This window comes from Haemaphysalis longicornis, unplaced genomic scaffold (assembly GCF_048455015.1).
Source record: "Haemaphysalis longicornis isolate Haplotype H1 unplaced genomic scaffold, Haemaphysalis longicornis Haplotype H1 scaffold_8, whole genome shotgun sequence".
NCBI lineage: Eukaryota > Metazoa > Arthropoda > Arachnida > Ixodida > Ixodidae > Haemaphysalis > Haemaphysalis longicornis.
Window position 1 is genome coordinate 124921396 of NW_027526445.1, and position 12370 is coordinate 124933765.

Genomic DNA, 12370 nt, shown 5'->3' on the forward strand with positions numbered 1-12370 from the left:
GACGACGCTGTGGCGTACGATGTGAAAAATGTATGGACGTGCGCTGTGCGCTTTTGAACCGGTTCCGCTTGCGAAATCTTGCATCGATCGGCGTTCTTTCGCTGAATATCGTGCAGAATAATAATTTCCTTGATGCAGTGTATAATTACCTCCTTTTACTTCTTCTCGTGCTTTGGCACTTGGGTACTCCAGGGGAAGGATGTGTGCCGGCGCCGCCACCTTCACGACATGTGATGTGAAGCCGTGGTGAAATCACAATTATCGTCTTTTGATACGTACAGTGTGCCGTACGTAAATATAAATAAAAAAATGTAAATATAAGTACAAAATATAAATAATAATGCAAAATAAACGCTTTTATTTCGAAAACAGTTAATTTATTTCTCAATTTGGTCTGCCCGTACACTTGGTCAAAACTGTTATTCTCAGCACAAGGGCAGGATTTTTCTAGAGTACATAACTGTATTGGATTGTAGGCAGTGATGGCGTGCATGGCAAACGAAGTGAGCACACGTTCAAATGACACGTTGGTGAACTTCCTTATGTGTGCTGGTGCATTTGTATTATGGCGAAATCGTGGTGCCGCGTGTCTTCGCGCCCGACCGCAACGGGCGATGTTTCCGTTCATTATCAGTAGGATCATGTACTCCCTACCTTACCTGAACCCGTCTGCAACTGAATTAGATAAGGTTAATCGGCTCATCCGAAAAACATACAAATCTGCCCTCCACCTCCCCCTTAACACACCCACTGCCAGATTCGAAGGCCTTGGCGTGCACAATACGGCACAGGAGCTTATAGAAGCCCACCTTTCCAATCAGGTCGTCCGTCTGTCTAAAACTCCCACCGGTAATCATATCCTAAGGCGGCTAGGTATAGGTCATATTGACTGCCCTGAGGCTAAAATTCCCCTCTCTTCTGAAACCCATGCAAAGCTTGTAATTAAACCAATACCCCGCAACATGCATCCCATACACCACGCGAGCCGCAGGGATCAGAGAGCACGTGCTCTCCAAAAACGACTCTCCGCTCGATCCGACGTGGTCTATGTGGATGCTGCAGAATACAGGCACCGCGCCGCATTCGCCATTGCAGTTATTAACGACCCTGACAATCCCCCTCTCGACTCCCTAACCTTAAATACATCCCATCCCGCCACGGCGGAGGAGGCGGCAATAGCTTTAGCCCTCTCCCAAAGGCCGACCCCCTCGATAGTAATCTCCGATTCCAAAGCGGCCATTCAAAATTTCGCCAACGGCCACGTTTCGCCACAGGCATCCAAAATTCTCAGACGCCACCCACCCGACTCCCCGGTAGAAATTGTCTGGACTCCGGCGCACGCTGGCCTCGCGGGTAATGAGGCTGCCCACAATACGGCTCGAGGGCTCCTTGAACCCTATCACGGGGCCAGATCCGCCATAGACAGACTTCTCACGTACACAGAAATAACCGTGCATTACCGCCTCGACCGCCGTAGGTACCCCCCGGCTCACGTCAAGCTAACTAATTCCGAAGAACACACGTGGCGTCTCCTTCAGACGAACACGTTCCCCAATCCCGCTATACTCCACCGAATCCACCCTTCATTATACCCTTCCCCAGAATGCCCTGCATGTGGAGCCCTCGCCACCCTTCCCCACATCTTTTGGGGGTGTCCCAAAGATCCCTTTCCCCTAATTTCCTCTGATGAGCAGTGGGAGGAGGCGCTGGGGAGCTCAGACCTAGAGGTGCAAACCTGCTTGGTCACCAGAGCTGACGATGTCGCCGCCCGGCACAAGCCAGCGGCCACAACCGTCCCCTGAGCCACATGAAGCTCAATAAAAATGTTTTCTCTCTCTCCATTGCTGTGGCGTGTGCGGTCAATGCTTATGAATCACTTAGACAATGAGTTGGCAGTTCTAGGTGAAGAAGCCTTCCTGTTACGCTGGTCCACGCGTTTCATAGCGGTCAGGAATAACATTCTGAACATCACTATTGTGCCGTACTGACTTTCAACGAGTTTCTTAACTGTTTCTTTGAACACATGTGAACTTTGTGTGCATTGATTTCAGATTAGCTTAATTGTTTCATCACCTCAGAGAATTGTTGTGCAAAGTGTAGGCTGCCCGGAGTACTTGGAAACTGATTGTTTTTTGTGTGTGTTTTTCGGGCAGCGCTGTTACCACTAGTCGCTGCGTGCTGATATGTGGTTTCATAATAAATTCTCTTCTCTTCTTCACGAAGTGTGCGAAAAATTGGCCATAGCCCAATTAGACAGCCAACAGATAGTAAAGTCGCGCACTGTCCATTGGCATCAGCTGACTTCGGCGGCACTTCCGGCTGATGTTCGGGATTTCGGATGGTTGCGTGGCTGGGAAGTTCTCCCGACGTGTGACCATCTGGCGAGATTCGGCGTTGTGCGCTCCGCACGGTGTCCGCACTGCGGCCACACTGAAACATTAGAACATGCCTTGTTTCACTTTCGTGTAGCGGCAACGTTTTGAACTGTATTAAGCAGGATGTGCGGACTCACACTTCGAATGAACACTCGTTCAAATGATGTGTCGATGAATTTCCTGATGTGCGCTGGTGCTTTCGTTTTGTGGAGAAATCGTGGTGCTGCACGTCTTTGAGCCTGGCCGCAACGGGCAATGTGCCCACTGCTGTGGCGTGTCCGGTCGATTCTCATGAGTCATTTGGAGCATGAGTTGGCAGCTCGAGGGGAAGAAGCCTTCCTTTTGCGTTGGTCTACGCGCTTTATGCTTTATAGTGGTCAGGAGCAACATCCTGAGCGTTTCTCTAGTGCCGTACTGAGTTCAGTATAGTTTATGAACTGTTTCTCTGAACGCTGGGGAACTTTGTGTGACTTGATTTGTAGTAGCTTGTTGCCCGGCCGAATCATTTTTGTGAAGTGTGTCGAATGACCATGTTACAAGAAAACTGATTGGATAATTTTCTGTTCTTAGGGCAGCGCTGTTATCACTAGTCGCTGCGACCTGATATGGGGTTATAATAAATTCTCTTAACCCCCCCCCCCCTCGCTGCACCAAAATTTTGCGCCGAGGGATCGGATTTTCAAGTTTGCGGCGAACAAGAAGAAATCAGGGGCGTGGTAAAATCTGGGAAATTACGGTTGTGGGCGTTGCATTGTGTTGAAAGCAACCAAGAGCGCGCAATTTCGCAATGACGACGGTCGATTTTACGGATCGCTCAACAGGCAATTCGACATTATACTTTAATTCATTGCGAAACACCTCCTGACGCTTGTATCGTAGTGGTTGGGCGATGTGACCAATCCAATCCAATCAAAATCAAACAAGTCCGAACCACCTCCCTCTCTCGTATGCCCTTTTCTTCACTCGCCCTCACATTTCCTCCTCTCCTTCCTCCGTAAGGACCAGCGATGACCGCGCACACGAATGGCTTAGCAGGTACCAAATAGCGCAGGTATTTTACCCTGCGCCCAGATCTATCCAGCCAGACCTCCTTACGGGAACTTGCTGGCCCGTGGTCAACTTCAGGAATGGCACGTACCGTAGAAAAAGCAGTGTTAACATTGCTTCATGACATAGAATCGACAGAACATTGCATATAATTGATCATATCAGTTTTTATTTTGCCTGATTGTGTGTGTGCGTGTCGCGTGTGTGTTTGTGTATTTACGTGATTGTAAGCGAAATTTTCATGTCACTTTTGCTCCATCTATCGTCTGCTCTGGCTGACCTCACCGGTTCATTATAGGGTTCCGTCTTCCTCCTCCTGGGGGTTCGGAAAAAGCGTCGCCAGGGTCTGCAGACGCAGGCACGGGCGTAGCCTCGGGGGGGGGGGGGGGAGGGGGGAGGAAGGGGGGGGGGGGCAGAATGGGAAGGGGGTTTCGGCGTCAGAACACCCCCCGTGATTTTCTGAGCGCCGAATCCCTCCCTCCCCCTTCCTTGAGCCATTTTTTGACCTGTTATTTACACACCAAATGGGCATACTACAATAAAAAATAAAAATGAGAAGGGTGTCGACTTATTAAAGCTGAAAAATGTCCAAAATTTTGTTGGGGCACGGGACCTTTCTTTTTTTTTTTACCGGCGGCGTGTAAAACCTTCCGAAAAAAATATTTCTGGCTACGCCACTGCGGCTTACAGGGGTGTATTGGCCAACTCTTACTCCCGCGAATTTTTAGCGTTGTGCTTGCGCCGCAGTCGCAGATGGAGAGGGGGGGGGGAGAGGGGGCGGGGGTATGTGAGTGTGACGGCCTAGCGTTAAGCCTAACACACAGCGTCGACGTCTAACGCAATTCACTGCTAACCGCAGCAGCTTAACCTCGTCGTCGCCGTCATCATCGTTATCATCATAAGCTTTATGGTGAACAAGGGGAGAAAGATAGAGGGATGAAATAATCAGCGGAGTCCCAAGTCCAAAACCCCGGAGGCAACAGCTCCGTCCTTGGTTCTACAGATCAATTCTAATTGATCCTGTAGAGCATGGCTGTCCTGAGCGCTGCTTCTGAAATTTCCGGTGAGGAGTGTACGCTGTTCTGTGTATGCCAAATGATGGGGCAGTTCTATGTACTACGGGAAACGATTGGAATAGTCGTTTCATCTGGAGCCTCCGTTCCCCCCTGGACTTGTGCGGGAAGGTGTTGGTCAGAAGTTACGAGTTTGACGTTGCTAGGCATCCCTTAGCCTTTGGGTTCCCTAACGGTAAGCCTTATACAAAGACGGTGGGCACATACGCGGAGAGGTTTATCGACCAGCGCTTATACCCGGGAGTTTAGTTTCGTGCGATCTTCGTCATCATACACTTTATTGAGAAGGGGTTGGGGGGGGGGGGGGGGATACGGTGATTATAGGGAGAAGTTAGGGAGATTCCAGCTGCTGAAGGAATCTGTGGCGCTTGCCCCGTTCCACTTCCTGTCGATCAGCTTGCGCTGGTCGTACAGGTGCCCGCTGGCCAGGGTTTCCTGTCCGCAAATTACAATACTTCCGCATACTTACAGAGCAGCACACGCGGGAAAGTGCAGACTAAAGCTCACCATTGGATTTTGTTAATGCGCAAGCATTATTAGCACCCTCCCGCGAGTCGGAAAATCCGCCGTCGTTTATCGACCGTCCACAGCGGGCCTTAGCTCAGCTTACCCTGGATATGCAAAGCAAAAGCTTGGTGTAGCCTGGTCTTGGTCTCGCAATTGTTTAGGTGTAGTTATTTAAGCGAAGAAGCTTTAGTGTCTTCACTGATGCCGTTTTACGCTAATATCCATGGCCTGCAGGGAAGTTAGCTTTCTCTGGTGATGTTGATGAATGATCGTGGGTGAACTGAACGAAAAAAACGCTTCGCGTGCCCGGAATCGAACCTGGGTCCTTCGTATTATGAAGCCGGCATCTTATACGATGGCTCTATTTCGACGTGGTCGAAGCGAAAGCCGAGCAGCAGGGGCGTGCGGGCGTGCGGTTTGGGGCGTGCGGCACATTCGTGCCGCACGCCCCAAACCCAAACGTTAGGCCTACACTCTAAGCTGGGTAACCCTTAATAGAGGTATACATTTTCGAATTTTTGTAACCTATAATTTATAAGGTACAAATGTAACCTATATCTTCGTAACCTTTATATACGTATACACGTAAGGGTTACGCAGTTATGGGTTACTTTGCAGCTTTCAGCATGTATACCTTCATATAAGTTACATCTACCGCCGTCCAAGGCCACACAAATTGGAAGGTGTGATGTTGCGCGCCAGGCGCGCTTTCGCCGGCGCCGCTGTGGCGACACCCCCAAGGCACCTTTCCCGCGTGGTAAACAAACATTGCGTTAGTGGAAGATATGTGCGACCATGCTGCCCATTGCGCCGTCTAAACTTTTGCGTCGGGTGTCTTTTCTTCGTCCCTTGAATAAACTGCCGGCCACACGGCTGGGGCTAAAAGAGAAATTACTTTTATAATTCCTAAAACAGCAGTGCCAAAAAGCTTGAAAATGTTCTCTTAATATATATGCATTGCATTACCTGTTCGATAATCGTTACCCAGGTTGTCACCCAAAAATCTTCGTGAGTATTGGCAACGCTTAAGTCCTATAAACAGGCATAACTAAATTTGATGTTTGCATCAGCTTTGTGCCGTTTAAGAAACCGGTATCAAACATGCATGATAGGTCTTTTGCTATATTGAGCTTTAGTTAAACAACATTAGGCTTTAGTGAAACCAAGCTTGAGTGGAAAGATGCACTTGATAGCATACTTCAGAAGGACGCCAAAGTTATGATAACATAGCCTTAAGCCAAAAATTCTTGTCTGACAACCTAGGCCATGATTATCAAAAGAGAATTGCAGTACATGCACACATATTTGCGCATTTAACAGGAGCACATTTCCAGAAGTTTCGCATCGGTAGTTTTGAACATTCACATTTATTATTATGAAACACCTGTGGGCTATTTATTAAAAAGCGAAGCTGCGAACCACCCCAACGTTATTATCGTTCCTTAATGAGTATTGGACGAGTGCGGATCCCTGGGCGAATTGGTGTTTCCTATATTGCTTTAGAATTCCAGGTAAAATTCGGTTTATTCATATATCCTTATTAAACCTATTTAATAAATGTTGCGTGAACAGCTTCGTAAACATGGCCAAATATACAAATTCTTTACCTCAATATTTGCACGGATGTATGCAAAGCATTCCGAATTGTTTGGATACTGCGATTGAACAATTTCAGACGAATTCGAGTTTGAGCTACATTTATAAGATGGTTCTCAGGGGTGCACTTTCCCAGTACAGTGTTGTTGTCATGGTTCCCCACAGAAAAAACGCAGAATGTGGGAAAGTAGAAAAAACATTTATTACAAATTCACTTTTTCATACAAAGCACTGTTTATGGCTATGTTCCCTACATTCTCCGTTTCACTCAGTCTAATATTACAATTGGAATTCACTCGCCTTTACGAATCCATCTTTACACTTCCCTCTTAGGTTCCTCTTTACAGTTCCACCTGAGTTGTGATTCCCACGCCAAGTTATCGTTTTTTATGCAGCACTAACAAGTTTCTAGGCCGATTGCAATCTGTCTTTTGGACAAACTTTAAATGGTATCTATAATTTCCTGCACGAAAAAAGGCGCCTGGAAAAATTCAGAGATAAGCTTCGCAATTTACGTAGTACACAAGCAGGCACAAAATCAGGGCACGCTGAAGATTTCCCGCGGTCATCTTGTTCCCTGCTGCCGCAGATGGAGGTATATATGTGAGGGGCCGTCACTTGGATTTCCCCACCTTGAAGAGCCATCTACAGAAAATTTCAGAAAAAGAACAAAATCCAGTGCAACCATAATCCCCTCACACCAAACCACAGGCATGTGAAGTACGAAAAATATATTGCACGAAAATGAAGACGGAGACCAGAGCATGAAATGAAAGGCCACACCAGAGGAGTGATTTACGGCCTTTCCTAATAATTTCACATCATTTCAGTAATCGTTACACAGAGCAATTTGGCCGCATTGTTCAGAACAACGCGAAGCCACTATAGTCATACCGGCCAACCTTCCCGAATTTTAATCGTGCCGTGTTCCAGTTTATCTCGCGAAATGTTTCTGCATGCTCACCCAGAACAGGCAGAAACTTTGGGCTACGAGATAAACTGACATACATTTGCAAAAGAGAAAACAAAAACGTTTCCGCGCCTTCATGTGGAATCACTAGTACACGCAACAGAGCGAACGTCGCACGTGCTTTCACGATGCTGACGCCACCTGCGTCACATTTTTGGCTGTACTTAAACATCCTCCTTGCATGCTGGCTCATACATACCACCATTCTGTAAAGTCGCTTTACTGCACTACACTAGGATCACGCGAGACAATCATTTGCCCTGCAATACCACGCGAATAAATAAACGACTGATTTGTGCGGATGAGAATAATAAACCACTTAACATGGTGGAAATGGCCCGCTGTCTCAAAATGTCTAACACCAAATTTACCCACTCAAGGAAAAGAATGAAAAAAATGCGGAGTGTTGTACATACGAAAACGTTTTATTGTGCCGTAAGGCAAACTTTCACAAAAAAGAGGCTTGTGCTGGACAAAAGTGAGTTTAGAAATTTCGGGCAGCATTAAGTGGACTACTTTTCTGTAGCACACACCTTTTGTTTATCCGGATATATTACTACAAGACCAATAAACTAGACACCATTCCGAATATATGCACCGAGAAAAATGAACATTTCCCGACGGCTGAAACAAAATGATAATACCCAGAGAATAGCGCGATAATATAAGGCTTTAATGGGAAAAAATTCAATTATTCAAACAGAGCTACCTCACAATTACATGGGCCAATAACTCGTCAAGTGCGCCCGATGCAGCGAACAGCGTAAACAAAGCGCTCAACACATGACGAAGGCGCGCAAACAGAGCAGAAAGCAGGTCACGGGCGCCGTTATCTGTGCTTTCCCGATCGTCCGCTCTAGTCTGACGCAACGAACGCAATCCCGTGAGTTCATTCAAATGCCGTCGCGGACAACAGAAAACGTCCAGCGAAGCAACCAGTCAGGTAACGAAAATCCCTCTCGAATGCTGCAATTTCAAATTGAAAAGTCCCCAGCGAAAAGATACATCCAATGAAAGCACGGAAACCGTTAAGGGAATATACTCACCGAGTTTGCTTTCACTGGCGCCGGGGCATTGGTCCAACATGCGAACTTGATGCTGGTCGTAGAAGAACGGGCCGTGAAGCGCTGCCAGTCACAAATGGGCTCGCCGCAGCCTCCGCGACTCACGCCGACAAATGAGTCTTGTAACAGCAATCCTCGCTTCATCGTAGGGGTATCACAGCGGTTAAAAGGCTCGAGTGGCGCGAAAACGCGGCCACCGGGCCTGCCGGCGCCGCCATTTCTCTATATCCCGTCATGCAACGGAGAAATCAACGGCCGCCGGGAGAGAAGGCGCGACGAGCATCTCTTAGAGGTTACAGGGCGTTTTATAGGTTACAACGTAGAGGTTACATGTCAGATTTTGTTGATGTAACCTATAAATCATTATTGTAACCTATAAATCGCTTTTAACCTCACGCTTGTAACCCTTAGAACGGACTGGGATAAAGAAAACATCAAAATGAATCCATTGTAACCTTTATTTTATAGGTTACTTCCGTTTAGAAGTTACATTATGGGTTACCAGGATTAGAGTGTACGGAGTGCACACCGGAGAGTTGCTGTGAGTGTTCTAGAAAAGTGGTGCGTGCGTACTTCCAGAGGAGCACATACTCGCAGTGTGGGATTGGCCAACCAGAGAATCCACCACGAGAAAGCTTCGCGTTCAAGCATCGTCGTCGTTAGACGGAGGGGTGCATTGTTTTATACGGTTCGTCCAAAGCCTGCCCTTGTCTACGGTTGTGGTCCCGCTTCCGGCATTTTCCGAGCCAAACGGCTCGCTTTTCCTCAGTATCCGCACTCGGCCTTCGTCCAGAGAAGCAGCTCGCCGGGCGACATCCGAGGGGTGGTCAGGCGCGGCTTGGCGACGACGGCTCGGACCCTCCAGGTCCCTAAATCTTCACTCTCCACTCTTCAAGTCGAAATCTTCACTCTTGGTGACAACATCGCGCCTATGTTCCTTATAATACTCTCAAAAGCTGAAGATATATCAGTAACAGTCCCAGCGCTCTACAGCGGCAGTTCTTTGTAGGCCGTGACTGATTGGTCACTCCTGTGTTATTCCGCTCCTGCCACGTGTGCTTCGACATTCTTACCTGTTTTCAAGGCCACTTTTTAGCAATTAGTGCGATCTGAACTATCCCACACGAACAGCCTTTTATGAAGAAGCTATACCATTAAACAGGAATCAATATAAATGTCTGAAACTAAGTTACCACCACGTTTGTTAGCGTGACGAGCTTACGGTTTTGTTGCAATGATCTACTATGCTGCTAAATATGTCAAAGCCTTAAAGGGGCACTGACACAAAATTTTGAAGGCGAGATAACTTCGGAGATAGATTGGTGGGAACACATATACATCATCTGCAAAATATCAGCGGCGAATACAGCCTAGAACATATTTAAAATCAATTTTGAAGTGTGCGAAACGCAACCGAGCAGGCAGCAGAGGACCACGCGCAATTGTAAATAAACAACATCCAAACACGTCACGAGTTTGTGTTTGCCGCTTCCGCACTACCGGCGTTTTTTGCCGGCTCGCCTGGCTCGCCGCTCCAATCGGAGGGCCGGAGGGCGGAGCTTCTGCTCTCGAGAACGAACGACCCGATCGTTGGCGGCGGAGGCGCCGTGATTTCGTCAGCTAATCGGGCAGCTGGCCGCGACCAAAGTTCTACAGCGATTCCAGGCACTCTGTTTCTATTACTGTTTATTACCATTGGATGCGAAAACGCGCCGGAGGCACGAAAAGCTCACTGATCTAGCCGCACGGTCGCTGTGCAGGCGGCGGCCACGGCCGCGATGGCCGCGAAGTGGCCCAGGCCGGCGCAAGTACCTCGAGTGATAGCTTGTTACCGCTGCACGAAATTGTCCCCAAGTCCCGACCATGGTGGCTTACATGAGAAAGGAGTTAATGATGCGATGGCTGGTTGCATTAAAAATTGTCATCTGCACCGATTACGAGAGCGGCACTCGAATATCCGCCGCAGTGCTGAGCCGAACACATCTGTAGGCGGACCTGTAGGCAGACCGGCCGGCTGCTCCCAGCGCGCGCCTTGCCACCCACCGTCTCGAGCGTCGCGCGTCGTTCTTTAGCCGCGGTAGCATTTGCACTCGCAGCGCCTGCGTCACATCCACGGTCGCTTTTTAATTAAGCGCCTCACGAGATCAGTACGTGGGGGCATTCGCAGAAACTGCCGTCGATGCGGATTCGACAGTGCTATGGCGGCTCTGCTCTGTGATATCCCTCCGACGGTCACGTGGTCAGCTTTGTTCACACAAAATCCACAAAATCCATCGTTTCGCGGCACTCGCTGAAACCGAAACTGCGACTGGCCGCATTGAAAATGCCTCTAATTAAACAACCGTCGCACGCTGAAGCAAATGAGGTTTCTACAGGTTATAAGTAGGTCACTAGCTACTTATCGCAACAAAAAAAACAAGATGCAAAATTTTTGTGTCAGTGCCCCTTTAAACACTTGGACCTAACCTTCGAAAAGGAAAAAAAAAACTTTCCTTATCTAACAATAAACATGCCAAATCTTTCGTACAGATGCCAGCACTTTTTATCTAACAACTAAATTTCCACATACCTTTTGTTATTCTTTTTCGCATGGTACCACTGAATATTCAGGGGCATACTTTCTATAAAATATTTGTGTGAAGCCTTTTTATCACCTCCGAACGGTAGGTCTCACACCAATGTATTGATAATCATGTTATTTTGTTCCTGGGCGAACCATTCGGCCGCTTTACTATTTTCAGCACGCTGCTCGTGTCAACGTGAATGAATAAAGCCCGTACATCTGTTATAATTTTTATAAGGACATCAAATCATGAAGCGTGACCCCCTGCCGAGGCACTGGGCGAAAGAAGTGTGCAAAGTAGTGGTTGTCGTCCTCAGTTATGTAATACCACCATCTGCGTGCGCACCACAAATCTTTAATGTTCAAAGATTTTCTAGCACTATCTCTGACAATACCGGCGTAGAGGGCTCACATGAACATATTTTCAAGCTTACACATTCAACACATCCAAAAATGCAGTTATTTATGTCAGGCACACACGAGTCAAGTGGCAAAAATCATTTATGATCCAATCACACACTAACCGACTACCAAGCATTCATCTATCGCAGTCTTCAAACGGAGCCCTTCTACAACCACGCACTTTATCTTTTATTCCCCCATCCACAATTCCCCAATAACTGTCCGCGCTGTGGCGCTCCCCTCATTACATGCCACCTAGTCTACCCGTGCCCCAACAACCCATGATGATGATGATGATGATGATTTCTATTGGTTTCCCCTTTGTATCGGGGTGATGACATGCCATCTGACCAAAAAGGACTAATATACCTATGTTTTACACTTTTGATTCAATACTAGCGCTGCTTAGGGCAGGCACAAAAAGCTTATTAGGCACAAAATACTTTTTTTTTCCTGTTACAGGTGGTAACTGTCCTAGGCAATATTCCCCTCTCTGCTTTTCGTCCACCAGCATTCTAATCTTCTTTTCGTCCCCTCGACAGCCTTGAAGTTAACTTCCTCTGTGATACACTTAAATCATAGGGCTTCTGAAAGCCCAATATTCCCTTCATGTAGATTTGGATGGATACCCTCACATTCTAACACGATGCGCCGCATAGTTTCTGTTTCTTTTCCGCACACCACGCATACCCCATCATTTTGTGAATACTTCCCCACAAAACTCTTAGTTCGCAGGCAACCTGCTCTAGCCTCAAAAAGCAAACCACTGCCCT